Source organism: Mauremys reevesii, linkage group 1, assembly GCF_016161935.1.
Source record: "Mauremys reevesii isolate NIE-2019 linkage group 1, ASM1616193v1, whole genome shotgun sequence".
Lineage (NCBI taxonomy): Eukaryota > Metazoa > Chordata > Testudines > Geoemydidae > Mauremys > Mauremys reevesii.
Genome location: NC_052623.1, coordinates 188,457,332 through 188,484,149, shown reverse-complemented (window position 1 = coordinate 188,484,149; position 26,818 = coordinate 188,457,332). Strand labels below are relative to the sequence as shown.

The 26,818-nt window shown below is 43.2% G+C and overlaps 1 protein-coding gene across 14 annotated transcripts in view; it reads right to left on the bottom strand.

The window, feature by feature from the left end:
- The window catches only part of HTR1F (5-hydroxytryptamine receptor 1F), a 243,398-nt gene that overhangs the window by 153,095 nt on the left and 63,485 nt on the right, over nt 1-26,818 (bottom strand). For 11 of the 14 annotated variants that reach the window (XR_005599265.1, XM_039541345.1, XM_039541333.1 and 8 more), the window contains one exon: nt 10,497-10,627. The gene's annotated coding sequence lies outside the window, so the exon portion shown is untranslated. Of the gene's footprint in view, nt 1-10,496; nt 10,631-26,818 lie in introns of all 14 variants that reach the window. The other 3 variants (XM_039541344.1, XM_039541360.1, XM_039541359.1) reach the window with 1 other exon arrangement.

The following is a 26,818-nucleotide window of genomic DNA, read 5'->3' as shown; positions in this document are numbered from 1 at the left end:
TCAGAGGAAAGGAAAACTTAAAACTGAAACTTAAAGAGAAGAAAATTGCTGTTCTCTTTGATAATGTTGTAATGATGAGGCAAGATCAGTTCTGAATGTACTGTTTGCAACATTACAATCTGATTGCAGTGGGCATGGTTAACTCTTTTTTGGTTGATAGTGTTTTTAGACACTGTTAATCTCTCAACTGTTTCACAGGCTGTAGTCAAAGCAGTAAATGAGTACCAGATTGATTATGAAACTGTTGTGGTAATTGATACGGACAATGCTGGTTACATGAAAAAGGCATTTGATTCTGTGTTTTCTACACTGTTTCCAAATTCTGTGTAAATAACCTATTTGGCACATATTGTTAATTTAATTGGTGAATCATTTAGAAAGTCTTTTCAGCTGGTTGATACATTTGTAAAGTGCTTCAAAATCATGTTCTATAACTCTGGTAGCTGGAAAGCGAGGTACCGCCATTTCATGAACCAGAAACTACAAGAGGAGTCTCCAGAGGCCAAAGGATCCATGCCTCCTAGTCCCGGTAGAACATGCTGGAACAGCTGATTCCATGCTGTCCAGTGTCACTCTAAGATCTTTCAGTTCTACAAAGAATTCTTAATGAAGAAATCACTAAGTGAGAAAAAGTTGAAGGTTCTGTTTTCTGTACTATAATTTAAATGAAAAGAAAAGACTGGATTGCACTGAAATACAGGACAATGATTTGCAAAACTGTATGACTTTCATGTGAGAAAGTCTGATCAATTTAAAATGACATCTACTTTTTTTTGGTTTTGTTGTTTGGTGTTCTGTAATGTAATTTAAATAAAAATTCAGAGTTATAAGTGGAGTGCAGGGTATTAGTTACCAAGTGTTTGTAGCTTAACTTTCATGAGTTTCAGAAATGCTGAATAGTTATTGTGACTTTTTTCTGTACTGTAGTTTAAATAAATTACCAAAACAACTGAAACTGGTGTGATTATATTAGTTGTCAAAATAATCCAAAATATGCAGAATTTAGAAATTTTTGGCGCAGAATTCCCCCAGGAGTAGTATTTATAGCTTTATAGATTCTAAGGCCTGTGCAGTCCCAGAAAAGCCCTCTAACCTGGATCAGGCTACAGATGTCCTTGGTGTGGAAGGGATAGCGTTACTGGATAAAATGGTCTGGATAAGGATTTGAAGGAAAGCATCCCTGAAGGGAGCTGAATAATGGGAGGTTGGGCCTCCTACATCTAGTACAGCACGGAGCTGACTTGCCTTCGTTTTATATCCCCCTTTCACCTGATGTGAGGGAGGACACTGGGGTCTCAGCAGCTGAATGGTTAGGACCAGGTTGGGGATTATGTGGAAATGATTAAGCAAAGGATGATGACCTGCACTGTACAATTTATTGCCAGGTACTCCCAGATACTTTACTGGACTAAACTGTGGCCTAATTAAACCCCATCCATTACTGCCAGTCTTTGTTCCTGAATGGCTGGGCAAGGTGGAGTTGAGGACTGGAGATAGGAGGGGGTGGTTTACTTGTGCCCCCACAGATCTATACTGTTCATTCATTACAATCTAATTTGGATTTGGATTGCTAGACCCCAGTTAAATGACTCCCTCTTTCAGGCATTCTACAGTACCACCATAATTGCTCTACTGCTAGAAGAGGGCCTCATCCTCCCTGATTGAACTGACCTCATTAATCTCTAGATCAGGGGTAGGCAACCTATGGCACGCGTACCGAAGGCGGCACGTGAGCTGATTTTCAGTGGCACTCACACTGCCCAGGTCTGGCCACCGGTCCAGGGGGCTCTTCATTTTAATTTAATTTTAAATGAAGCTTCTTAAACATTTAAAAAACCTTATTTACTTTACATACAACAATAGTTTAGTTATATATTATAGACTTATAGAAAGAGACCTTCTAAAAACTTTAAAATGTATTACTGGCACGCAAAACCTTAAATTAGAGTGAATAAATGAAGACTCGGCACACCACTTCTGAAAGGTTGCCGACCCCTGCTCTAGATTGATTCTTGCCTGCATATTTATACCTGCCTCTGGAAATTTCCACCACATGTGTCTGACAAAGTGGGTATTCACCCACAAAAGCTTATGCTCCAATACTTGTTATTCTATAAGGTGCCACAGGACTCTGTCGCTTTTTACAGATCCAGACTAACACGGCTACCCCTCTGATACTTGACACCATGCAAGGCACTGCATTTAGCCATATGGAGTGGAAATCCATCAACCTCATGAAGAAACTTGCAGAAGTACAGACAGATATCTTCCTTTCCAAATGCAAATGGATGGACATTATAGCAAACCAACTGAAGGTGAAAAATCCATTGCTATCTACATACTGCACAGACCACAGTGAGAGATTATGCCATGCACTATCAAAGAAACTGAGGAACCACCTGATCAGCATCCTATACAGCGAACAGGAAAACATCAAAAAAGAGCTCTCCAACCTGGAAACTTTCATAAATAACCAACCTTCCACACAAACAGACTATACTAAAATATGACAAGAGATCTACATTACACACTTCACCTATCTACAAAGGAAAAAGGACCGTAAGCTGTCTAAAATCCTACCTGCCACATGGGGCCACAACAGTGGTACCCCTACCCCACCCAGCAATATCGTCAATTTATCCAGCTACACACTCATCCCAGCAGAAGAGTCTGTCCTATCTCAGGGACTCTCTTTTTGCCCCACCACCCCCATGAACATGATACAGTTCTGCGGCGATCTGGAAGCCTACTTTCGCCGTCTCCGACTCAAAGAATATTTTCAAGATAACACTGAATGGCGCACTGATACACAGATACCCCCTCACCAACAGCAGCTGCAGAACAACGCCACATGGACTCCTCCTGAGAGTCGAAACAGTCTGGACCTATACATAGGATGCTTCCGCTGATGTACACAGGCAGAAATTCTGGAAAAACAACATCACTTGCCTCATAACCTAAGTCATGCAGAACGCAATGCCATCCACAGCCTCAGAAACAACCCTGACATTATAATCAAAGAGGCTGATAAAGGAGGTGCTGTTGTCATCATGAACAGGTCTGACTACCAAAAGGAGGCTGCCAGACAATTCTCTAATACCAAATTCTACAGGCCACTTTCCTCAGATCCCACTGAGGAATATATTAAGAAACTGCACCATCTACTCAGGACACTCCCTACACTAACACGGGAACAAATCAACATACCCTTAGAGCCCTGACCAGGGTTATTCTATCTATTACCCAAGATCCACAAACCTGGAAATCCTGGACTCCCCATCATCTCGGGCATTGGCACTCTCACTGATGGACTGTCCAGATAAGTTGCCTCTCTACTCAGACCCTATGCCACCAGCACTCCCAACTATCTCCGTGACACCACTGATTTCCTGAGAAAACTACAATGCATTGGTGATCTTCAATAAAACACCATCCTAGCCACCATGGATGTGGAGGCTCTCTACACAAACATCCCACACACAGATGGAATACAAGCTGTCAGGAACAGTATCCCTGATGATGTCACAGCACAACTGGTTGCTGAGCTCTGTGACTTTATCCTCACACACAATTATTTCAAATTTGGTGACAATATATACCTCCAGACCAGTGGCACCGCTATGGGCACCCGCATGGCCCCACAATATGCCAGCATTTTTATGGCTGACCTGGAACAACGCTTCCTCAGCTCCTGTCCACTCACACCCCTTCTCTACCTATGCTACATTGATGACATCTTCATCATCTGGACTCATGGGAAGGAGAATCTAGAAGAATTCCACCACGATTTCAACAGCTTCCACCCCACCATAAACCTCAGCCCGAGCCAATCTACATGGGAGGTCCACTTCCTAGACACCACGGTACAAATAAGTGACAGTCACGTTAACACCATCCTATACCAAAAACCCACCGATCACTATGCCTACCTTCATGCCTCCAGCTTCCATTCCGGACACACCACATGATCCATCGTCTACAGCCAAGCGCTGAGGTATAACCACATTTGCTCCAACCCCTCAGACAGAGACCAACACCTACAAGATCTTCACCAAGCATTCTCAAAACTATGATACCCACATGAGGAAATAAGAAAACAAATCAACAGAGCCAGACATGTACCCAGAAGCCTCCTGCTGCAAGACAAGCCCAAGAAAGAAACCAATAGAACTCCACTGGCCACCACCTACAGTCCCCAGCTAAAACCTCTCCAATGCATCATCGGTGATCTATAACCCATCCTGGACAATGATCCCTCGCTTTCACAGGCGTTGGGAGGCAGGCCAGTCCTTGCCCACAGACAACCCACCAACCTTAAGCATATTGTCACCAGCAACCACACACTGCACCATAGTAACTCTAACTCAGGAACCAATCCATGCAACAAACCTCGATGCCAACTCTGCCCACATATTTACGCCAGTGACACCATCATAGGACCTAACCAGATCAGCCACACCATCACTGGTACATTCACCTGCACGTCCACCAATGTAATATACGCCATCATATGCCAGCAATGCCCCTCTGCTATGTACATTGGCCAAACTGGACAGTCCCTAGGAAAAGGATAAATGGACACAAATCAGATATTAGGAATGGCAATATACAAAAACCTGTAAGAGAACACTTCAATCTCCCTGGACACACAATAGCAGATTTAAAGGTAGCCATCCTGCAGCAAAAAAATCTTCAGGACCAGATTTCAAAGAGGAAACTACTGAGCTTCAGTTCATTTGCAAATTTGACACCATCAGCTCAGAATTAAACAAAGACTGTGAATGGCTAGCCAACTACAAAAGCAGTTTCTCCTCCCTGGTGTTCACACCTCAACTGCTAGAAGAGGGCCTCATCCTCCCTGATTGAACTAACCTCATTATCTCTAGCCTGATTCTTGCTTGCATATATATACACACCTGCCTCTGGAAATTTCCATTACATGCATCCGACGAGGTGGGTATTCACCCAGGAAAGTTCATGCTCCAAAACGTCTGTTAGTCTATAAGGTGCCACAGGACTCTGTCACTTTTTACAGATCCAGACTAACACGGCTACCCCTCTGATAATGGTTTTTTTTACACAACAATTTATTAAAGAAAAATACCACAAAAAGCTTCTCTTTTTGAATAAGAATTTCAGAAGAGCACGCTGCCAACTCTTTCATGATCATGCCCATAATGATCATTTTTGAAAGGGGCCAAGTACCCTAAACTCCCACTGGAGACTGGGAACAGTCAACACCTGGCAGCATAGGGCTCTTTTTCATGCTACAGCAGGACAAGTAATGAGACTGGATATGAAGCTCTACAAGAGGATGAGTTTCCTAGATTATTAAAATATAGTGCAATTCCCCACTCCCAGTGAGTACATGCAATTTCAGGAATTTTATGAGCAATCATCTCTATGTGCGATCATTGCAGACAACTGACTTGAACATTTACATTTATTCCATGATATATTATTCTCCATATGACAAGATAGTTTTCTCTCAGAGTTACCTGCAGTTCTGTTTTTAAATATTCTTGCATTTATGCTACTGAAATACTTTAAGAAACAAGCATTTATCATTAAACTATTGCACTTGAATCTTATTTTCTGGAGGGATTTGTTTGTTAAAAAAAACTTCCTTGCAAAATGAACACAGTGTGAAGGGATATAAAAACAAAACCAAACATTACATAGACCTACAGACGCAAAATAAGTACAGGCCAACATAAAAGTGACTAATCTTTGCTCAAGGAAGCTTTGTGATCTGTTAACATCAAAAGGTTTAGGGGGTCCATTTAGGCATTCTGAGGTTTGGTTGGTTAGCGTACAGAATACCACAGTGCTTTTCATTTTCACAGTGCTTTACAAAAAGCAACTGATTCTTCACAACATCCTTGTGAAATAATTAAGCATAATTATCCTCCCCCGCTCTTTTCTTCCCTCCCAGATGAGGGAGCTGATGCTGAGAGTTTAAGTGAGGAGCCCAAGGCCACAGAGGGAGTCTTCTCAGATCTAGGAGTACAACGCTGGGATCTGATTCCCAGTTCTGTGCCATGCCTCAAATCCCTCCAACCTTCTCTTCAAAGATTCATTGTCCTCCATGACCTCTCCTCCCAAGTAGGCCTACAACTTTCTATCTCTCTACATATTATGACCTAGACCAGATAGGCCCGCCAACAACCCTATCACTAAACCTTCCCCCCCACCTCTGATTTCTCTCTCTATTCTCGAGGCCGCCACCTCAGATCACACACTGGCACCACTTTCTAGCCTAGTTGATCTCTCAGAGGAGGCTCACCACAACTCTAAGCTCTGTGCTAGATCCTCTATAGTTCAGTTAGTGCAGGGGTTCTCAAACTGGGGGTCGGGACCCCTCAGGGGGGTCACATGGTTAGTACATGGGGGGTCGTGAGGGGTCAGCCTCCATCCCAACCCCGCTTTGCCTCCAGAATTTATAATGGTGTTACATATATTAAAAAAGTATTTTTAATTTATAAGGAGGGTCACACTGAGACTTGCTATGTGAAAGGGGTCACCAGTACAAAAGTTTGAGAACCACTGAGTTAGTGGGCACCCCATAAAATAGTTTAGGTAACCCTTAGCTCTGCACACAGACTAAATCACACACTGGCTCCCAGCAGATGACTCAACAGATGGAGAGGACAAGCAACCCACTACTTTTCCTGTTTAGAGACTAGCATGGAAATTCTACTCCTGTTCAAGAAAGTTTGGGAGTTAGAATGGAAGCTGGAATTAATTCACCCTTGACTAGACCGGATGTTACCAAGCGCCTACTATAAAGCACAGGGTTACAAGTATATATGACCTCTAGGAAGCTATTGTGACAAAGACAGACCACAATTCCAGAAGAAGTAAAAATTATAAGTCTCAAATCTGTAATTTCCAGGATTTCTTCAGGTGATAGCAAGCAGGTAAGTCTCAAACATATGGATCCAGACAGTAAAAGCAATTGGCGGCTCACCTGGGCTTTGCAGAAAGGATGCAGGTGGGTTCAGAGGCAGAAGATCCACCCTCGTTGCCAAAATGTTGCATCAACCAGGCAACGTACTAACAACTTCAACAGGACTTTATTTTTACAGTGGAAACCTCTTTACCAAGCTACTGCTGCACACTCTAACTCTCACTCAGCCTCCTCAACTCTTCCCCCGTCCTTCCTGTTTCCTGTCCTTTCAGACTCCCAACAGCCAGTGATCCCAGTTCTAATAATTACAAGCACATCTAAACTCCACAGTACCAAACTTCCAAGAACAGGTGCAATGGGTCAGTCTCTAAAGATGTCAGGGCCGGTCCAGGCACCAGCATTCCAAGCTGGTGCTTGGGGTGGCAATCTGCAAGGGGCGGCAGTCCCTGTTGTTTTGCCCCCAAGCAGCGTGCCGAATTGCTGTCACGGACAGCAGGGGCAGTCTGTGTGCCCTTAGGGCGGCAGGCGCATTTCCACGGTGGCAGCAATTCGGCAGCAGCTTCTATGTTTAGCTGTCCGCGGTGGCTTCAGCTAAACATAGAAGCTGCCACCGAATTGCTGCCACCGTGGAAATGCGTCTGCCGCCCTAAGGGCACACAGACTGCCCCTGCCGTCCGTGACAGCAATTCGGCGCGCTGCTTGGGGCGGCGAAAACTGTAGAGCCGGCCCTGAAAGGTGTAGCAGTTTATTTCAATGAAGCAGCCCAGCGTTCACATGAGAGCCTAACCTCAACTATCTGAAATTCATTGGCGTGTAAAATTCGGTTAGAACTCTCATGAAAACAAGCTCTCTGGCAGTCGCCAGTACTTTGGCTGTTGGTCCCAAATAGAAATGAAAAGAAGAAAGGTGAACCAGATTTTTCTTCAACATTCAATCAAAGGAACAGAGGTCTGGATTAGTTTTTATTGTAGCCAAGCCAGCTAAATTTATCTTTAGTTATCAAGGTGGGCTTGATACTAAAGTGCTTTCTGAGAGGTGCTGAGCACCCAAAACTTCCATTGACTTCAGTGGAAGTTGAGAGTGCTCAGTACTTTGCAGAATCAAGAACACATGCCACTAATGTGTCAGCACATCAGTTCTTTGAATTACATGTCATTATATCCTGTGTAACCAACATATAGAAGATTTATTTTTCCACAGAGAGGTGGCTCAGTTATGCAACCATCCAACGAAGCAACATGCAAGAAAACATGCAGAGCAAAATGAGAAATACATCTTTTCTCTAAAGAAAAGATAATTTTTTTAAAAAAAATTTGGAACCATCAGATACCAAGATGCTTTCATTTCAAAGCGTAAGCTCAATAACTAAAACAAATTAAAAAAAAAATAAATGTTGCCATATCAAAAATAGAGTAAGGCCCTCTAGAAAGGTAAAATAAGCCATTTCTCACATGTTCTTAAAGAACAATATGGTAATTAATTCAGAATAGAATTAAAATGAAAACTAGCAGCAAGTGCAGTTGAATATGATTTTGCTAGGGATGAGTTTTCACAGAACAAAGCTACAGGACCTTCTCTAGTAAAGATTTTCAGGATAGTAACATATTGTTGTACAACTTTACACAACATTAAGGACCAGATCCTGATTCTGCTTTCCTGCTGTGGCACAGTTTCTTCAGTTAGGCAAGGCAGGTTTGGGCACTCTGGGCCAGATTTGCTGAACTGTTAGACATCTAGATACATTTAAAAATCTGGTCCGTAATTCCTAACTACTGGTAAAAGTGCTAATGAAACACCGCAAAGGTACCCACTGAATTTAGAATTGCAGACTCAGTCACGTGCTTATTTAAAGTAAGTACATTTTGCAAAAAACATTATGAAAAACTAAAAGCCATTTGAAGCCCGCTAGTGTATTTGTTTAAATGTTTTAATGTTTGTGAAATATTTTGAAAATAAAACAGTCTCCTGCCTAGTATGGATTACTAGCCTACAAAATGTAATTGTCAGCAATATTGTGTATTTTAAAATGTAACACTAGAGCTCCCTCTCTCAAGGCTTGAGTTCAGTGTTCAATATTTAACAACTCTACAAAGACCTGAGCAAGATAGAATGGCGCAGAGAAGACTGAGGGTAGCACTGCTGCAGAAATGTGCTGAATGTGCTCCCTCAGCACCTGCTACTATATGCCATTAGGCACATAGAGGGTGGCTTTCAACAGCCACAAGCTAGACATGATCTGCAGAGTTTTAGGACAACAGTTAGCCAGGCTTCAGCATGGAAGAGCTTGGGTAAAACCTTTCTTCATCCCCTTCCTACTACTGTAGTCTCAAAGGACAAAGGAGAATTTGGTCCTAAATTAAAATACAAGAAACAACCAGAGCCAGGGTATTTCAGTGGGCCTCTTAAAATAACTGAATCATCTTTAAAAAGCTGGCTTAAGAGTGGGAAAATGAATTCTGATCTGGTCTGAGCCCCTCTATACTGAATTTCAGCCCAAAGTAAGATTTTATGGCCAAAATAATTTCTACACTCTGGCCAGATATTCCATAGGCTTCACCTCACCATTCTAGTCAAAGCTCTACCCCAGCCAAACTCTAGATTGTCTTCTTACAGGCCTGTCACCTGCTGCCTCTGCTCCTCCCATGCTTCCCTCTTAAACAACCCATTCTGATTCCTTGTACTCATCTTCACACCTTCTTTCATGATGCTATTTATGCCTGACATTCCATGTCCCCACTTCCATTGCAAGCGGCCAACTTTCTTTATTCAAATCTGGCCTAAAAATACACACACTTTTTTCTGCAATGATAATCTCCTTAAGGAAAGAAGGCTTTGGGAATCTTCTAGATACCATAGTTGCTCTTTGGAAATCAAACCATCAATTCATCGCCCAGTGTATGTCACATTATCACTCTGAGCTGATTTTCTTTACTAATTTATAAGGGAAGTCAGTCTCTTGGAACATGGACCAGATGTTCCAGTCTGCTGTGTGCAGCATCAAGTACAACAAACCTCATCGGTGATCTGTAAGGAGAACACTAATAGAGCCTTACTGCTATGCTATGAGAAAACAAGTTAAATCCTGGTCCATGTATCAAATCCAAGTCCACATTTCAACTCCATGTCAGATTATGACCCTTGCTAGAACAATCAGTAAAACATATGTTCAATCAGTAACCTTATGATTTTAGAGTTACTAACAATCTAGGTATATCATATCATTTCTGGGACAGTTATCCCTATGAACAGATTACAAAGAAAGAGATTTACCATAAATTGTTTGAATGAGGACTTTTGGAATCACAGTTCAATGATTTACAACCCAGGTAATTTTTCTTAAGGCAGGATCCCCCAGGGTATAGGAAAAGGCTCTTTAGAAGAATCTCCATTTCAAAATCCTACATATTCTCTGTTTTCTTGTTTCAGAAGGAGAAACCAACATTTTAACGGCTGATCATACTGGTTTAAACCACAACATACAATTCTATACAAACTAACCACAACTCTTTTTTTTTTTACAAAGGAAGCTCATTCAAGATCTGCCTAATATCCTGGTATTCCCAATTAATGAATTAGGTTACCTTACCTTTAGATAGAAAGCCCAGCGCAAGCACGTCTGCATCTGCCTCCATCTCCAGATTGAACACATCATTTCCGTGGCTCAACAAGCCTTCGAGCGTCTGCTCCTTCCCACATTGAAAGTTTATTATCTCAAATCTGCTAAGAAACAGATAAATAAAATAGTCAGTTCCCACTTTCCCCACTCCCAGCAAAAACGGTGATGTTGTGAGGACAGTGGACCTAATGGGAAGCAAAAGATAAAGGTCTGAAACACATGCAATATGAAAGGCAGGTCTTTCGCTATTTAACCATAGCAACTGCAACAATTCCATGACAGACTGGAAGGGATTTTCTTACTCTGCAGAGGATGCTAAATGAGACTTCTAAAATGGTATCCTCCATTAAGATAATTATGTGGGGGGCGGAGGGACACATTCAACTATACATGAAAGCTACAGCTGTATTAACACTTCAGCTGGCAGCACAATTTGCTACAGAGCAGAAGACATGGATTCAGTATCAAATACAGGATTTCTCTCTTCCCCAAAGCCAGAGGGGACACAAAGGGAACAACAACTTCTGCAGAAGGCAAACAGAAATAATTCTTGGATCCTTCGCTGAGTTTGCCCATCCTGTGGTGTGAGCAAGGACAGTGAACGGAGGAAGGGGATTAAAAGTGGAAACAACTGCATCCTCAAATGACAGGTTGTCCTTACTAGACTGGAATGAGTTTGGGATGAGTGTTCTGTTTTAATTCTAATTTAGACTAACCATGAAGAAAGTGTCAGAAAGTGACTGGTCAACATAATTATATAAATCCCCAAAACAGGCATGTGGCACATCTTTTTAATAACAATTCACAAAAGTCTACCAGGAGAAAACAAAATCCACAAGGGCAGCAGACTGAGCAGAATAAAGAGGGATTCATTTTCCTGAACTCCAGGGTTAACAATGTCCAGAGGGCAAGTACAGAGAATGGGAAGCAAGAGCCTATGCTTAAATGCCAAAATACTCCCTGCCTCAAATCAGACAAAAACAGTCAGCTTTCGATACATGCACTTTGCACAGGCAGAGGAAGCAAAAGAGAAAAGAAAAGGAGAACAGTACAGAGCATAAAAATATTCTTTTATTTACAAATGTAGGATGAACTGTTAGCAGATCTCATCTGCAATCAAACAGTGGATCATTTCAGAAAACTACTTCAATGAAATTTAATTAAACCTTTAATACTTGGTGGTAAACTGTGGAAAAAATAGACATCTAAATTTGAAAAAAGAATATAAGTGAAATATTAAATATATATGGTCTCCTTTGTGGGTGCAATTTGTACCTACATATTTGAGACTAAGTAAATTGCAGAAACAAATCTGACTATGACTGTTTGTCCTCTCATCACCTGACAGGGAGTGCAAATAAGCTGGAGGCACAAGCAATTAATTTTGCAGGCATAAATTGCATCCACCAACAGACTGAAAAAAAGTTCATTAAAATACACTCATTTTTCTGGAAGAAATTCTATCTAAACATAAAATCAGAAAACAAACTATGCAGGGATCTTTCATTTCCCCTCAGCTTTATTACTAACTGCATTTGGAACAAAAATCCTTTTCTCTTACATCTGAGCTTTTCTGCTCCTGCTGCTGATTTCCCACCGGAAATCATAATATTCTGTTTGTGACATCTCGGTTAGCTTGTGTGAAGAAGAGCACAGTATGTCATCACTGACTGAGGAGGAGAACTTGAAGTGGGAATATGCAGGAGCAGAAAGACTCCTAAAGAAACAAAGATCTCACAAGCCTCAGCTCAAACGACTTGTACAGTTTGTTTTAATTTCAGTTATTTTCCTAAAGAAAGGTTGGTTCTCATTGGCTGGTTAAAACATACTGTTTTGCCACTCAATTCCGTATAGGTTTTAGTTTTTACTTTATTTTTCTCATCTTGCTAACAGAAAGAGTAGATTAGATTATAAAGATATTTACATGCAAATATAGATTTATAACACTTTACTTATTTTTTTTCTTTTTTTTTTTTTTATATTCTATATTGCACATGCATTTCTTCATTACTAGATGATTAATTTTTTTTTTTTTTTTTTTTGCGCTTTTTTTATCTGGATGGAAATTAGAACGCAATTAAAAATGCATGAACAGCCCTGGTCTTTTCTCTAAAAAAAAATAAAAAAAAAAAAAACTTTATTACATAAGGACAAAAGGAAAAAAAAAAAACTAAATTAATGTTTTATTTTTTTTATTTAAACTGATTATTAAACAAAAAGTAAATATCATCTGTCAACTATCAACTAAATTTTTGATTTCCACACCCCACCCTTTCAGCTTTAGCTTTCAGAGTCTCCATCCTCTCACTCTCACACATAATTCATAGGTTGGAAGAAAAATTTCCTTTTTTCTGCTCTTTCTTCTCTTCTCTTTACTGAACTTGAATGAAAACTTTAACTGAACAAACTGAAAACTGAAAAAAAAAAAAAAAACTCTCTCAAAAACTGACTCTGCAAAAGAAAAGAGGGATCAAAAGAACTTTACAAACTCTAAAACTCTGGTGTTACTGCAGTTACTTCAGTGATTTCCACCAGTTTAAAATTTTTTAAACAAATATAAAAATTAAATAAATAAATAAAATTAATTTTAATTAATAATAATTATAGAGATGTTACCGTTTAATTTAACACAGGTTTTTTTTTTTTCATGTTTAATTTTTTTGAAACTTTTTTGAAAAGTATCAAAACAAAATTTTTCTTTTTGATGAAAAAAATAAAAATTTTTTTTTATTTATACTTACTGAAATATTTTTAGCCTGGGGACTGCATGCTTCTGGTACTGAAGTCAACACAAACAGCAACACAGAAAAAAACAAAACCTGTAACATTAAAAAAAAAGAAATTTTTTTTTTTTTTATTTTTTTTTTTATTGTTGTTTTTATTTTGATTTTATACAAGAGTAGGAGGTATTTCTACATTTCAAGAGTTCGATTTATTAACTTTTTTTGTATTTGTGGATTCGATTTGTGTTTTCGACTGTGGTAATTCACACTACACACTAATGACACTTTGTGAGTCCACAAGTACAGGGCAAGCGCGGACATTGAAGTGGTGCATTCTGGGCAGCATCCCCCAGTTCCGCCCCCATGCCCGCATTGGAGAATGCTGGGGGGAAATGTGTTTAGAGCTGGTTCAAAATGTGTCAAAATCATGGGGTGGTCTCCATCATTCCCTCGTCCTCTGCCGCCTCTCCGCCTGAAGCGCACGAAAGCGCGCTGATAATCTGCACAGCACTGCTCAGTGACAGCCTGTGATGCCACAGCACATGCTGCATGCTGGAACCTGTTCCTTGCTCATCTTCTTATGGCTTCCTCGCTCAGCTCCTCAATCATCCTCGAGCACCTCTTCAGGCTGCTGGAATCGGGCGCTAGAGGCTACGGCAGACCTGCAAGAGTGAGAAGTGTGGCAGAGGAAGAGAAGCAGGCAAGCACGCGATCGCGGGACGTGGATCAGGGGGGTCATGGGTGGGTGGCGTGCTATGGGACGGTGGGAAACGGACTGAATGGGACGGCGACTGGTGGGACTGGTGGGACGAAACTTCAGTCTGGGCAAAACTTCAGTGCTGAACTGTGCAACTTCCTTGAATGCTGCCAGACGCTGTGACTTGCTGGCTGCTGCTGAGCCGCCAGAAGCGCGGAGGAGCCCCCCTGAGCGAGCAGGCCAGTGTGCAGCAAAGCGTGGCACGACGCCACGGCCACTTGCCAGTCATCTACCTACCAGTCAGGCGTGGGCAAATCTACACCCGGGCAAACGCTGTGGCTGGTTGCTGTGACGCATCGTTGACTACCGTTGACCCACTGGACTCAAAGGTAGGAACACGCGATGGGATTCCCAAACTGCGGTGGGGCTATAGATGGCACTCACATCCCTATCCTGGGACCGGCCCACCAGGCCAGCCAGTATATTAACCGAAAGGGCTACTTTTCAATGGTGCTGCAAGCACTGGTGGACCATAGGGGACGTTTTACCAACATCTACGTCGGGTGGCCGGGCAAGGTTCATGACGCGCGTGTTTTCAGGAACTCTGGTCTGTTTAGATGCCTGCAGGAAGGTAGTTTCTTCCCGGACCACAAAATAACTGTTGGGGATGTGGAGATGCCTACAGTGATCCTCGGGGACCCAACCTACCCGCTAATGCCCTGGCTCATGAAGCCCTATACAGGCGCCCTGGACAGTGACAAGGAGCTCTTCAACTACCGGCTGAGCAAGTGCAGAATGGTGGTGGAGTGTGCTTTCGGACGTCTCAAGGGAAGATGGAAGAGCTTACTGACTCACTCGGATCTCAGCGAAACCAATATCCCCATTGTTATTGCAGCTTGCTGTGTGCTCCACAATCTCTGTGAGAGCAAGGGGGAGACCTTTATGGCGGGATGGGAGGTTGAGGCAAATCGCCTGGCTGCTGATTACGCTCAGCCAGACACCCGTGCCATTAGAAGAGCCCAGCGGGAAGCACTGTGCATCCGGGAGGCTTTGAAAGCTAGGTTCCTCAGAGAGCAGGGTAACCTATGACTGTCCAGTCTCTTTACAGAGAAGCTGAACCTGCCCCTGTTTCAGTTACTATTGACTTTTTTCAGCGGTTACATACCCCGTTCACCAGGTTTCCCCCCTTCCAACAGACGTTTAAAAATAAAGTTATTGGAACATTTTTAATTCACAAAGTTTTCTTTACTAACGAATTCGCATTAAAGGGTTCAAACAGGGACGCAGACTGTGGTGGGTACGGTGTGCAATGATGTACAGACCGCTTCTATACTCGAGGACTGACAGGCTCCTGCTCCTACAGCGGTCTCTGGGGGGAGGATGGTTATAGGAGGGTGTGCAGGAAGGGGTGGGTTTGCAGGAAGGGGTGAGGGGTGTGTGGGAAGGGTGAGTAGGTGTAGGGGGATGATGGCTCTGGCTGGGGCTCAGGGCATCGGAGAGGTTCATGGCTAGGGTGGAAGGGCATGGTAAGGGCAGCCTGCCTTGCCATTTGTGGATGCCAGGCGCTCGGACCCTGGGGCAGCATACACCTCCCAGACTGACCTGGGGCAGCAGACACCTCCCAGAGTGACCCGGGTGCCTAGTGACTGCACTCTGTGTGTGACCTGCTGTTGATCCTGCCCCCATGTCTGTACCCTGGTAATGGTGGCTGTCCTATGCAATTAACAAACCCCTATCTCCCCTTCACACAAAGTCTTCTGCAAAGAAACATGACGGAAACAGTAATGAACAGCAAACTATTTTTAATACTCAACTACACAGTTGGGGGATGAAACTGGGATTTTGGATTGGGTGAGCCAGGAAGGGAAGCAATTCTCATACTTTAGGGAATGAGAGCTGTTTGGTACATGAGTGCTCTGCTGGGGTGGAGTGACAGTTTTCACGGCCCCTAGCGCCCCTCCTGCTGGTGAGTTTGGGTGAGGGGACAGGACTTTGTGGCGGGGAGGCGGTTGCAGATACAGTTCAGGGGCTCTCTGCTCCTGCCTGCGGTCCTGCAGAACATCCACAAGGCGCCGGAGCGTGTCCGTTTGCTCCCTCATTAGTCCAAGCAGCGTTTGAGTCGCCTGCTGGTCTTCCTGCCGCCACCTGTCCTCCCGTTCGCTGTGTGAGCGCTGCTGCTGAGAGAGGGTCTCCCTCCACTGGCTCTGCTGGGCCGCCTCGGCTCTGGAGCAGGCCATCAGTTCAGCGAACATCTCGTCCCGAGTCTTTTTCTTTCGCTGCCTAATCTCGCCAGCCTCTGTGAGGGGATGCCGGGCAGTTCGGGAAAGAGCCGCAGCTGTGTGATGGGGAAAAAGGAAGTGATTTCCTTGCAAAGATACATGTTTGCGAACACTGAACACAGTCTACTCAGTTTCTGTGAACAAGACCATACAGGGCACCTAATCTCATGTGCTCTCAGGACAAGTTCGAATTTTCGGCATTCGCTTTCATTGCCTGGGGTCTTGCACTGGAGATCGGACAAGAGGGCAGGACAGCAGAATCCGTGTAGCAGCCAAGCCTGGTAAGCCGTAAACTTTAGGCTGCTTAACAGTTAATGGATAGCAGTGCCCTCCTGCTGCAGGCAATCTGGAAAGCATAAAGTCTGACCCTGTTCCAGCCCCTCGCGGCTGTCCCCGGGAAAGATCCCTGTATGCTTTCCCTCTGCAGCCTCCACCACGAGGCTGTTAAATGATGGTCATTGTTATGCAAAGGAAAAGTCAAGCATTCACAATAGTAACATTACAGTAATTCCCCTAATTAGATGCAGCAGTCGCCGAGCGAGATCACCCTGAGGCGGGTCACTAGGAGAGACAGAGAGCGCATGCTGCGTGAATCCCTGCACAGACCAGGGCCCTATGCTGCCATGCTGGTCGAGGCAATGCTCCCACTGTACCTCAGGATGGCCTGGCGCGGAAGAGTGTGCTTCCACTGAGCACCCAATAAGGCACCTCTCCCCAGGAACCTCCTGCGGAGGCTTTTCGAGTACCTCTACGAGAGCTTCGTGGAACTCTACCAAGAGGATTTCTGTTCGATCCCTATATGTATTGACCTTCTTTTCATATAGTTTTTATTCCTGTTTTTAAAAAAATAAATGTTTACATGTTTATAGCACTTACCGACTGATCCTTCCCCTGATTCAGAGTCCGGGTTACCGGCCGGGGAGGGTTGGTAGGGGATCTCTGTGAGGCTGATGAAGAGATCCTGGCTGTCGGGGAAAGCAGTATTGTAAGCGCTGTCACCTGCCTCGTCCTCCAGAAACCCTTCCTCATCTTCCCCATCCGCGAACATCGCCGAGAAACTGCCCGTCGACACCATCCCATCCTCAGAGTCCACGGTCACTGGTGGGGCAGTGGTGGCAGACCCACCGAGAATGGCATGCAGTGCCTCATAGAAGCGGCATGTCTGGGACTGGGCTCCGGAGCGTCCGTTTGCCGCTTTGATTTTTTGGTAGCCTTGTCTCAGGTCCTTCATTTTCACGCGGCACTGTGTTGCATCCCGGCTGTATCCTCTGAGTGCCATGGCTTTGGAGATCTTCTCGTAGGTCTTTGCATTCCGTTTTTTGGAGCGCAGCTCCGAAAGCACAGACTCATCACCCCACACAGCGATCAGATCCAAGACTTCCCGGTCAGTCCATGCTGGGGCCCTGTTTCTACTCTGAGATTGCATGGACTCCTCTGCTGGAGAGCTCTGCATCGCTGCCGGTGCTGCTGAGCTCACCCCGATGTCCAACCAGGAACTGAGATTCAAAATGGCCAGTCAGGAAAAGGAATTCAAATTTTCCCGGGGCTTTTCCTGTATGGCTGATCAGAACATCTGAGCTCGGACTGCGTCCAGAGTGTCAACACAGTGGTGCACTGTGGGATAGCTCCCGGAGCTACTAAGGTCGATTTCCGTCCACACATAGGCTAACTCGACATAGCCATGTCGAATTTAGCGCTACTCCCCTCGTCGGGGTGGAGTACCGAATTCGAACTAAAGAGCCCTCTAGGTCGAACTAATTAGCTTCCTGGTGTGGACAGTTGCACGGTTAAATCGAATTAACGCTGCTAAATTCGACAAACTCCTAGTGTAGACCAGGCCTGAGAGAAGCTTTTAAAAAAAATATAAGACAATACTATGCTTCATCCTAGCAGTTTGGTTCATATAGCTTCCAATCCAGCATCTGAAGCGAAAAAGGAGTTTTGGATTCACTTTAGTTGGTCAAGGACTGTGCCCAAATAGTTTTATAACTAATAAACTACATTGGTCCATTTTATTGGTATCCAATTTTTGGTGCGGACAGAGAACCATAATATGGTTACAAGTGGCATTTCTCAATTTATTAATCAAGTGACCCCTTTACTTGACTAACATTTGTACAGTCAATATATCTCAGTAATTACTGGAGATAGAGGTCTTATTCCTCTCCATTTCAGGCTGCAGATCCTAGTAAAGTCTGCCTACCTTACTCCAAAAGGCAGGATACTGGAATAGATGGAGCACAGCTCTGATCTGATATGGTAATTACTATATTCCAGCATGAGTTTCAGACCACTGAGATCTTCATTTATTATCGTTTAATAACAAGTCACCACCTACCTATCCTGCAACCATAAATTGGGGACTCAGGCATCTTCAAGGCAACCCTCTTACTATAAATTACAGATATGTAACTTCCCATTTGGTTCAGTGACTGAATCTTATCTCGTCCATCATTGCACTATAGACTGGATACCCCAATGTGTCTTATTTACTCTCTCAATAAAAGGACTGTAAAGCCCACTGTAACTTCCTTTTGCACCCTTCTTTCAGCGGTCAGAAACCCTACAACTCTGTGACATACCAGGTAGCCAGTGGCACTCCATCCAGTCTACATATAGGGATCAGAGCATCAGAGTATTGTCACCTGAGATGGAATTTTACTTATGTTCCTCTCTGTGTGGAATAGGTGTGCATGCACAAGCTTTCCTTGGCAAACTCCTATGGGAAAAAATCAGAGCAACAGACCAAGAAGTCTAGCAATCTGTTTATACTTGGAAGCCTCCTCCCCAAAATGAAAAGGGCTAGCAGTATTTTACTCTACACAAAACCCTGGATTAGGTGGAATGGAAGTTAACACACACAGGCAGAGGTAACTTCTAATAATTAAAAATATTTGTGCATGCTACTATCAGTTAGTAAAATATCCCTATACACTAGCTCTCATATAAGATTAATGAATAATACAAGCTTCAGGTTTTTACATGAGTCATGCAGCTTTGGGAGTGGACAGAAAAGGCTGGCTTTTGAGAGCTTTCCAAAGTCTTGTGCACCTAAACATAAAACTTGCCCCATTAATCTCAAACTTTCAAAAACAAGTCTCTGACACTGCAATCAGATTCACGTGGCCAGACCTTTGTGCCCGCTCTGAATCTCATAGAAATCTGTGAGCCTCAAAACCTGTGTGTCAGGGCTCACCCATGTGAATCTGACTGTTGAATTGGGACCTATATGCTCCTCTAGGGAAGGACTACACAAAATATTTTGAAGTAGAAAGAAGTTTATCCCACAAAGCTAACCTCTTACAGAAACACTCTTCCAACCTTAAGTCTATAATACCTATGTTCAGGTAGATAAGTTAACCCACAAGTCTTTGAGGAGAAATCACCCCAATTTCCTCCCAGAGGACCACTCACACACATGAACATTACAGAAGTGTAAGTAATTTCAAGGAATATCTGGCCAACTTCCCATAAACATATTTTTTAAAACTGACCATCTAACAATAAGTAAGCAGAGGTGAGGGGGGGGAGGGGGTGAGACCAAGGGCTTGTCTACACTTACCCGGGGATCGATGTGCAGTGATTGATGCATCAGCGGTCGATTTAGCAGGTCTAGTGAAGACCTGCTAAAGCGACCGCAGACTGCTCTCCCGTCGACTCCTGGGTTCCACTGGATCAAGAAGAGTAAGGGGAGTCGATGGGAGAGCTAAGCTACATCAACTTGAGTTACACTATTCACGTAACTCAAATTGCGTAGCTTAGATCGACTTTTCCCTGTAGTGTAGACAAGGCCTAACAGATGAGACGGCAAAATTTGCTAAAATGCTGTCACCTAATTAGAGATTTTTAGGATCTAGAACTCTATCAATATTTACACATCACCAAGAGGAACAATACACCGTGAGCTTCTGGGAATGAGTTAAACTTTTTTAAAGAGAGAAGTAAATCTGTTTTATTGAAGAAAAACTACAATCAGCCAATGTTGGAAACTACATCTCAAAGGAAATAAACACATCACTGCTGTGTGGTCTGAGGCTCTTAGCATACATATTAATAAGTAAAACATGATGGAAGCAAAGAATACAGCAGAAAGATAGGAGAGTCTGGAAAGCCTCCAAGTTTAATTGAATAGTCAGATCACATGGCACAAATTTGTGTGGAAGGCATTGAGATGAGCAATTCTGTTCACCATAAATTGAAACAATGTACCTCTGCCCTGTACATCATGCACAAAACCTCTTACTATCGTCCAGTATAATTTTAAATTAAAAATCTGTACAACACAGCCAGATACTTACAGGTAGTAGAAGAAAGGTCTTTATAATCCAAACATTTTTAAATATACTATATGCATACCCCAAAAAACATTGACATTTTCAGGCAAAGGATTAATCAAACTGATGTGAGAAGGAAATGATAAATTTTCAGTGTAACATTTCCTGTATACATTTTGCCAGCACAGAGAAAATACATGGTGTTCTTCTACCAGAATTCTAAGGTAGAATGTATTCCATCATAAAACTTTTCCATTGAGATCTATGAACAGCACAAGCTTTTGAAGCCAAGATTTAATGCTGCAAGAGTTCTGATGAAAGCAGTGAAGTTATGGGCAATATGCAGACAATATTTTGGTTCCACTTTCAGATACCCACCTCTTCAGTGAAAATCCTAAAACTGGGAGAAAAATTCCCCAAGATCTCTTAATATATAATAAGGAAGGAAAATCATGAGGTAACATTTTTTTCCCTTTATTGCTCCAGGCTCATGATTTCCTTGTCCTTGGGCTGCACAGAAGGCAAGTTCTTATTTGTCCATCACCATGTGGACTAATTCCTCCCCTCTCTGGAAAACCTCCTTTAAAAGAGTTTCCAAAGCTGTAACATTGAACATTGTACTCAGGACAAACAATAATAAGTTTTACTCAAGAGTTACATTTTCCTGAAATATCCTTCCACGGAACTCACCATTACTGAACTTCCACTTTTCCTACGAGGGTGGGTAGGAATAGGAAGCCTGGCTACTGAAAGAAAGAAGATGATCAGGTAAAGTTTTCCTTTATATATATATCACATCCAAGCTTGCCATTCCTAAAAAAGCAAAGTCCCCAGGGAAGGGAACTTTAACCTGTAATGACACCAGAATACTTAAAAGCAGCAAAGAGTCCTGTGGCACCTTATAGACTAACAGATGTATTGGTGCATTAGCTTTCGTGGGTGAATACCCACTTTGTTGGATGCATGTAGTGGAAATTTCCAGGAGCAGGTATATATATGCAAGCAAGAATCAGGCTAGAGATAACGAGGTTAGTTCAATCAGGGAGGATGAGGCCCTCTTCTAGCAGTTGAGGTGTGAACACCAGGGAGGAGAAACTGCTTTTGTAGTTGGCAAGCCATTCGCAGTCTGTGTTTAATCCTGAGCTGATGGTGTAAAATTTGCAGATGAACTGAAGCTCAGCAGTTTCTCTTTGAAGTCTGGTCCTGAAGTTTTTTTGCTGCAGGATGGCTGCCTTTAAATCTGCTATTGTATGTCCAGGGAGATTGAAGTGTTTTCCTACAGGTTTTTGTATATTGCCATTCCTAATATCTGATTTGTGTCCCTTTTCCGTAGGGACAGTCCAGTTTGGCTGATGTACATAGCAGAGGGGCATTGCTGGCATATGATGGCATATATTACATTGGTGGACGTGCAGGTGAATGAACCGGTGATGGTGTGGCTGATCTGGTTAGGTCCTATGATGGTGTCACTGGCGTAAATATGTGGGCAGAGTTGGCATCGAGGTTTGTTGCATGGATTGGTTCCTGAGTTAGAGTTACTATGGTGCAGTGTGTGGTTGCTGGTGAGAATATGCTTAAGGTTGGTGGGTTGTCTGTGGGCGAGGACTGGCCTGCCACCCAAGGCCTGTGAAAGTGAGGGATCGTTGTCCAGGATGGGTTGTAGATCCCTGATGATGCATTGGAGAGGTTTTAGCTGGGGACTGTATGTGATGGCCAGTGGAGTTCTGTTGGTTTCTTTCTTGGGCTTGTCTTGCAGTAGGAGGCTTCTCGGTACACGTCTGGCTCTGTTGATCTGTTTCCTTATTTCCTCGTGCGGGTATCATAGTTTTGAGAATGCTTGGTGAAGATCTGGTAGGTGTTGGTCTCTGTCTGAGGGGTTGGAGCAGATGCGGTTGTACCTCAGTGCTTGGCTGTAGACAATGGATCGTGTGGTGTGTCCGGGATGGAAGCTGGAGGCACGAAGGTAGGCATAGCTGAGGCACGAAGGTAGGCATAGCGGTCAATGGGTTGTTCTGCTGCTGCTGTTGTTGGTGGGAGGGTATCTGTGTATCAGTGCGCTGTTCAGTGTTATCTTGAAAGTATTCTTTGAGTCGGAGACGGCAAAAGTAGGCTTCCGGATCGCCGCAGAACTGTATCATGGTTGTGGGGGTGGCAGGGCAGAAAGAGAGTCCCTGAGATAGGACAGACTCTTCTGCTGGGCTGGGGGTGTGGTTGGATAGATTGATGATATTGCTGGGTGGGTTAGGGGTACCTCTGTTGTGGCCCCATGTGGCAGGTAGGTTTTTAGACAGCTTACAGTAGAGAGGTGAAGTGTGTAATGTAGATCTCCTGTCTTATTTTAGTGAAGTCCATTTGTATGGAAGTTTGGTTATTAATAAGAGTCTCCAGGTTGGAGAGCTCTTTTCTGATGTTTTCCTGTTTGCTGTATAGGATGCTGATCAGGTGGTTCCTCAGTTTCTTTGATAGAGTATGGCATAATCTCTCACTGTGGTCCAGAATACATGTATCTATGAAAAGGTGGTCCCCATTGCTCAAAGCATCTTTCTGTTATAGATGGCATGTGTCATGGCTTGGACATCCAGGTTAGTGTTTTGAGAAAATATGAACTGATAATCAGTGTCTGCCCTGCAGATCTCCTCCTGAGAGGCAAAGGAGAATTAATGTGATCCACAATGCATTTCCTTTGAAGTCAGTGGCAATGCTGGATCTGCTCCTGGTGGCAGTGCTGTTTTCTCCCTCTGCTGCTACTCTGTCATAGGATTTGATCTGCCCATGGGTATTCTAACATAGAGCAGACCAGCAGCCATAATTTGCCCTCATGTAAGGGTTACAGTAAGCAGTGAAGCTAGCACAGAACCTCCTCCTGGGCTTGTTCTGGTCAGGCCTGCCTACTATGCTAAGAGGTAGCAAGAGGAGAAGAATACATAGGTACTACAAAGAGAAACAAAGAGCCAAGAGAACTGAAGATTTTGAGGCAAGAGGTACCTGTACAGATTGAAGACTCCAGATAGGCAACATTGCTGGAGTTAGAAACAAAAGATAAATTCCTAAGAGAGACAGCCCTGAAAAGTAGGCAGGAGTCTCAGTCCAGCTTTTTGCTGCTTTGGGAGCAGAGAAGTCTGTAGGAGGATAGTCTCCAAGCTACTCCCAAAGGTCCCATATTGTCACTCCCTCCAATGCAAGCTAAAGGAGAAGAAACCCCATAGGAGGGCAAGTGGACAAGACCGTGCCAAGAACGGAAGAAAAACAACAAATCACCACTATTTCCTTTGAATGATTAAAGCACTCACCTTCAGAAACTGAGCAGAGCCCTGTTATCTTTGCACAGAATACCTTTGAATCTGATTGGTCTTGTTCAGAAAAGGTACCAAAGCTGCCTGTAGATGCTTGAAAGCACCACAGCCTCAGACTCTCTTATGCTTTTTAATAGAAGACAAAGCATAGAAGATAAGTAACTTTGTACTTATTTGAAGGGGAGGGCTGCTTTAATATTTTCACATTCTTATGTGTTCCTTATAATTTCTAGATAATAAATTCCAACTGCTATAAAATCAACAGTGGAATAAGACAGAAAAACGTAACAAAGATTTATCCAGCAGCTCACCCAGCAAGAGCAGCTCACCGAGAAACTGGAAAGGCTTGGAAATTTAAAAGTGTGTGTGTGTGCGCGCGCATCTGCGTGTGTATAGAAGAAAAGCTATGCAAAAGACAAAAAGAGTTGCTTCTAAGTTGAACAAAGAAGCAAGGCAATGAAACTTACACACGTGAGAGATTTAAACTCCAGAATTAAATGGAAAACATGCAAGGGAAATGGGCAAAGAACAGAGAACGGAATGTAGGGGACATTCACAAGAAATAGGGCAGAAGCATAATGAGCAGGTGCTTAACAAGATCTAGTTTTAACTTTTACCTCTTCACTAATCCTAAACTGCAGCCCCCTTTGCAGTTCCCCCAGGAGGTGGCTTTTTGTGGCTGTACTTTTGGTACATTCATACCCCAGGGGATTTCTTCTATATTTTTTATTTCTGTCAAAGTGTTTTTAAAAAATGTTAACAGGCCCATTTGTATCTTATGACGTCTAGGCCTCAGGCTCTACGTACTTTTGATCTCTACTACAGTGCATCACTTCCTCATTAGAAGTCAATTAAATTGCACTAGTGTAAACTCAGCATGAGACCAGAATAAGGCCCGGTATTGGTACCTCGTTGTGTTCTTTACTAGAACACCAACAGGAGGGAGATTTTTATATCTCCATGCAAACAAACTAAATCTGTCACCCAACAGCTAACAACTAGGGCTGGCTTTTCATGATCATTGCACCTTATAAATAAATGCTGTTCAATATTTCAGGTACTTCATGTTGCCTGGGAGGTCTTTGCTTTAAAGAATAAATCATTGACCAGTGGTCTCCTCATGAGAAACTGGGACAACACATCATTTAAATGACTATAAATCATGAAAGAAATTCCCTGTTTAATTTTTTTTCCTATCAAAGGGCTTCCCTCCCAAAAGGCATTTGACATGTTCCTTGGTTATAACTCTATAAAAGAAGCCAAAGATAATAGAATCTTTTTATAAAAAGAGATTCTGTTTTATTATCATAATGTCTTAGAGCACCTATCTGAATTTCTTCTTGTAGTTGGGAGTCTGTGGAGAAGACGTTATTATAAGTAGGTCTCCCTGAAAGCACCCCATTTCCTTAGGGCAGGGGTTCTCAAGTTTTTTCCACAGTACAGACCACATCTTAGTACAAGATTGCCTCAGTGAGCCTCTGCCCCATCTAGCCATGATCCCCTTCAGAATCGCACAACAAAAAACTCAGCTGTTGCTTAAACCAAGTCAACCTCATGAAAATAATCCCACTCCTACCTCTCAAGTCATTGTGTTCAACTCATGCTATCTATCCACCTGCATGATCATAAATCTAAGTGTTTTCTTGGACTGGCACAAAAAGAGTACGCACGAACATCAGAAGTAAACCGGATCACAGAAAAAGCCCAACACCATTTTGTTTTGTCCCCCTCCCCCTCATAGGAGTCTCCCTCCCCCATTCTGTTCCTTTATCCAGTACCTCCTTTTAAGTCCTTTATCAGGCCATTTATCTGGTCACTGGCTGCCCTCCCTATGGAGGACGTGCACTGACATCTGCCACAAGGAGGTGCCAGCTATTTGCTTGGCTGCCTCCTCCCCTCCCGCCAGGAGGGGTAACAGCCCCCTTCTTCTCTGTGCCCCTGGAACCATGCTCTTTCCAATGCTGTCTGCTGCTTTTCTGGAGCCATGCTGCTTCCACATGGTCCTGCAGCAAGCCTTAGAGCCCCAGCCTGTTTCTGTTCTGCCCAGCCTGTTCCTGGCTTCCTCGCTGCTTGGACATAGAGACCTGCCCCACCCAGGTTTCGTACCTTTATGCACATTCCGGGGGCGGGAGTCATTGCTGCAAAGCATCTTTTGCAGCAGTTTCTCACCTTCCTCCTCTTCCCCCAACCCCCAACCACAAAGCAGAGCTGCCCTTCTTTGGGTAAGCCCAGATAAATTCTGCCCCACTTGTGGTGCAGCCAGTTTTTGACAACCAACAGTAAATTCCTTTTTGGAAATACTGCAGATTGTGGTGCACTTATTACTCCAGTCCTCCAACACTGACAAATTACAACACAGAGCCATTGCCAGACTGTGTCTGATGAGTTTTTAGCAATCAAAGTTAAATCACTGTCTTCTCATGGATTATCGCACTGCAACACAGGCTGACAGCATCACAGGACAAATATTTCCCAGTTTCAAAGCAAAACTTTTTTGGGTAGGTTTTTTTTTTTTTATGCACCAATGGCTTCATGAGTCAAAAGATTGGGGTACTCAAAGTGCATTGTGGGCCAAATCCGGACCACCAGACACTTTTGAATGGACTGGAAATCTTTTTATTTACTTATCATAATCATTATTGTTATTATTTTATTCTGCAGTCTGGACCCTGACTGTACCTCGACCAAGAAATTGGATCTTGGCAAAAATTGATTACCTCTGTCTTAGATGCACCTCCCAGGATCAAGGCCTAGAGATGACCATAGCCCAAATGCACGGAGTCCCCTGTTTTAATCACAACACTCCTTCCCTGCATAGCCTTAAGCAAGTCATTTAAATTCTGCCTCAGTTTCCTCATCTGTAAAATGTGATGACAGTACCCACATATCTTGCTCACAAAAAAAATGAAGACTTTACTAATTAGTTAAATATTTGTAAAGTGCTTTTATGATTAAAAAAACCACCACCACCAAGGCTGCCAAGCATAAAGGCAGATACAACAAGAGCTTGCAAATCAAACAAAGCA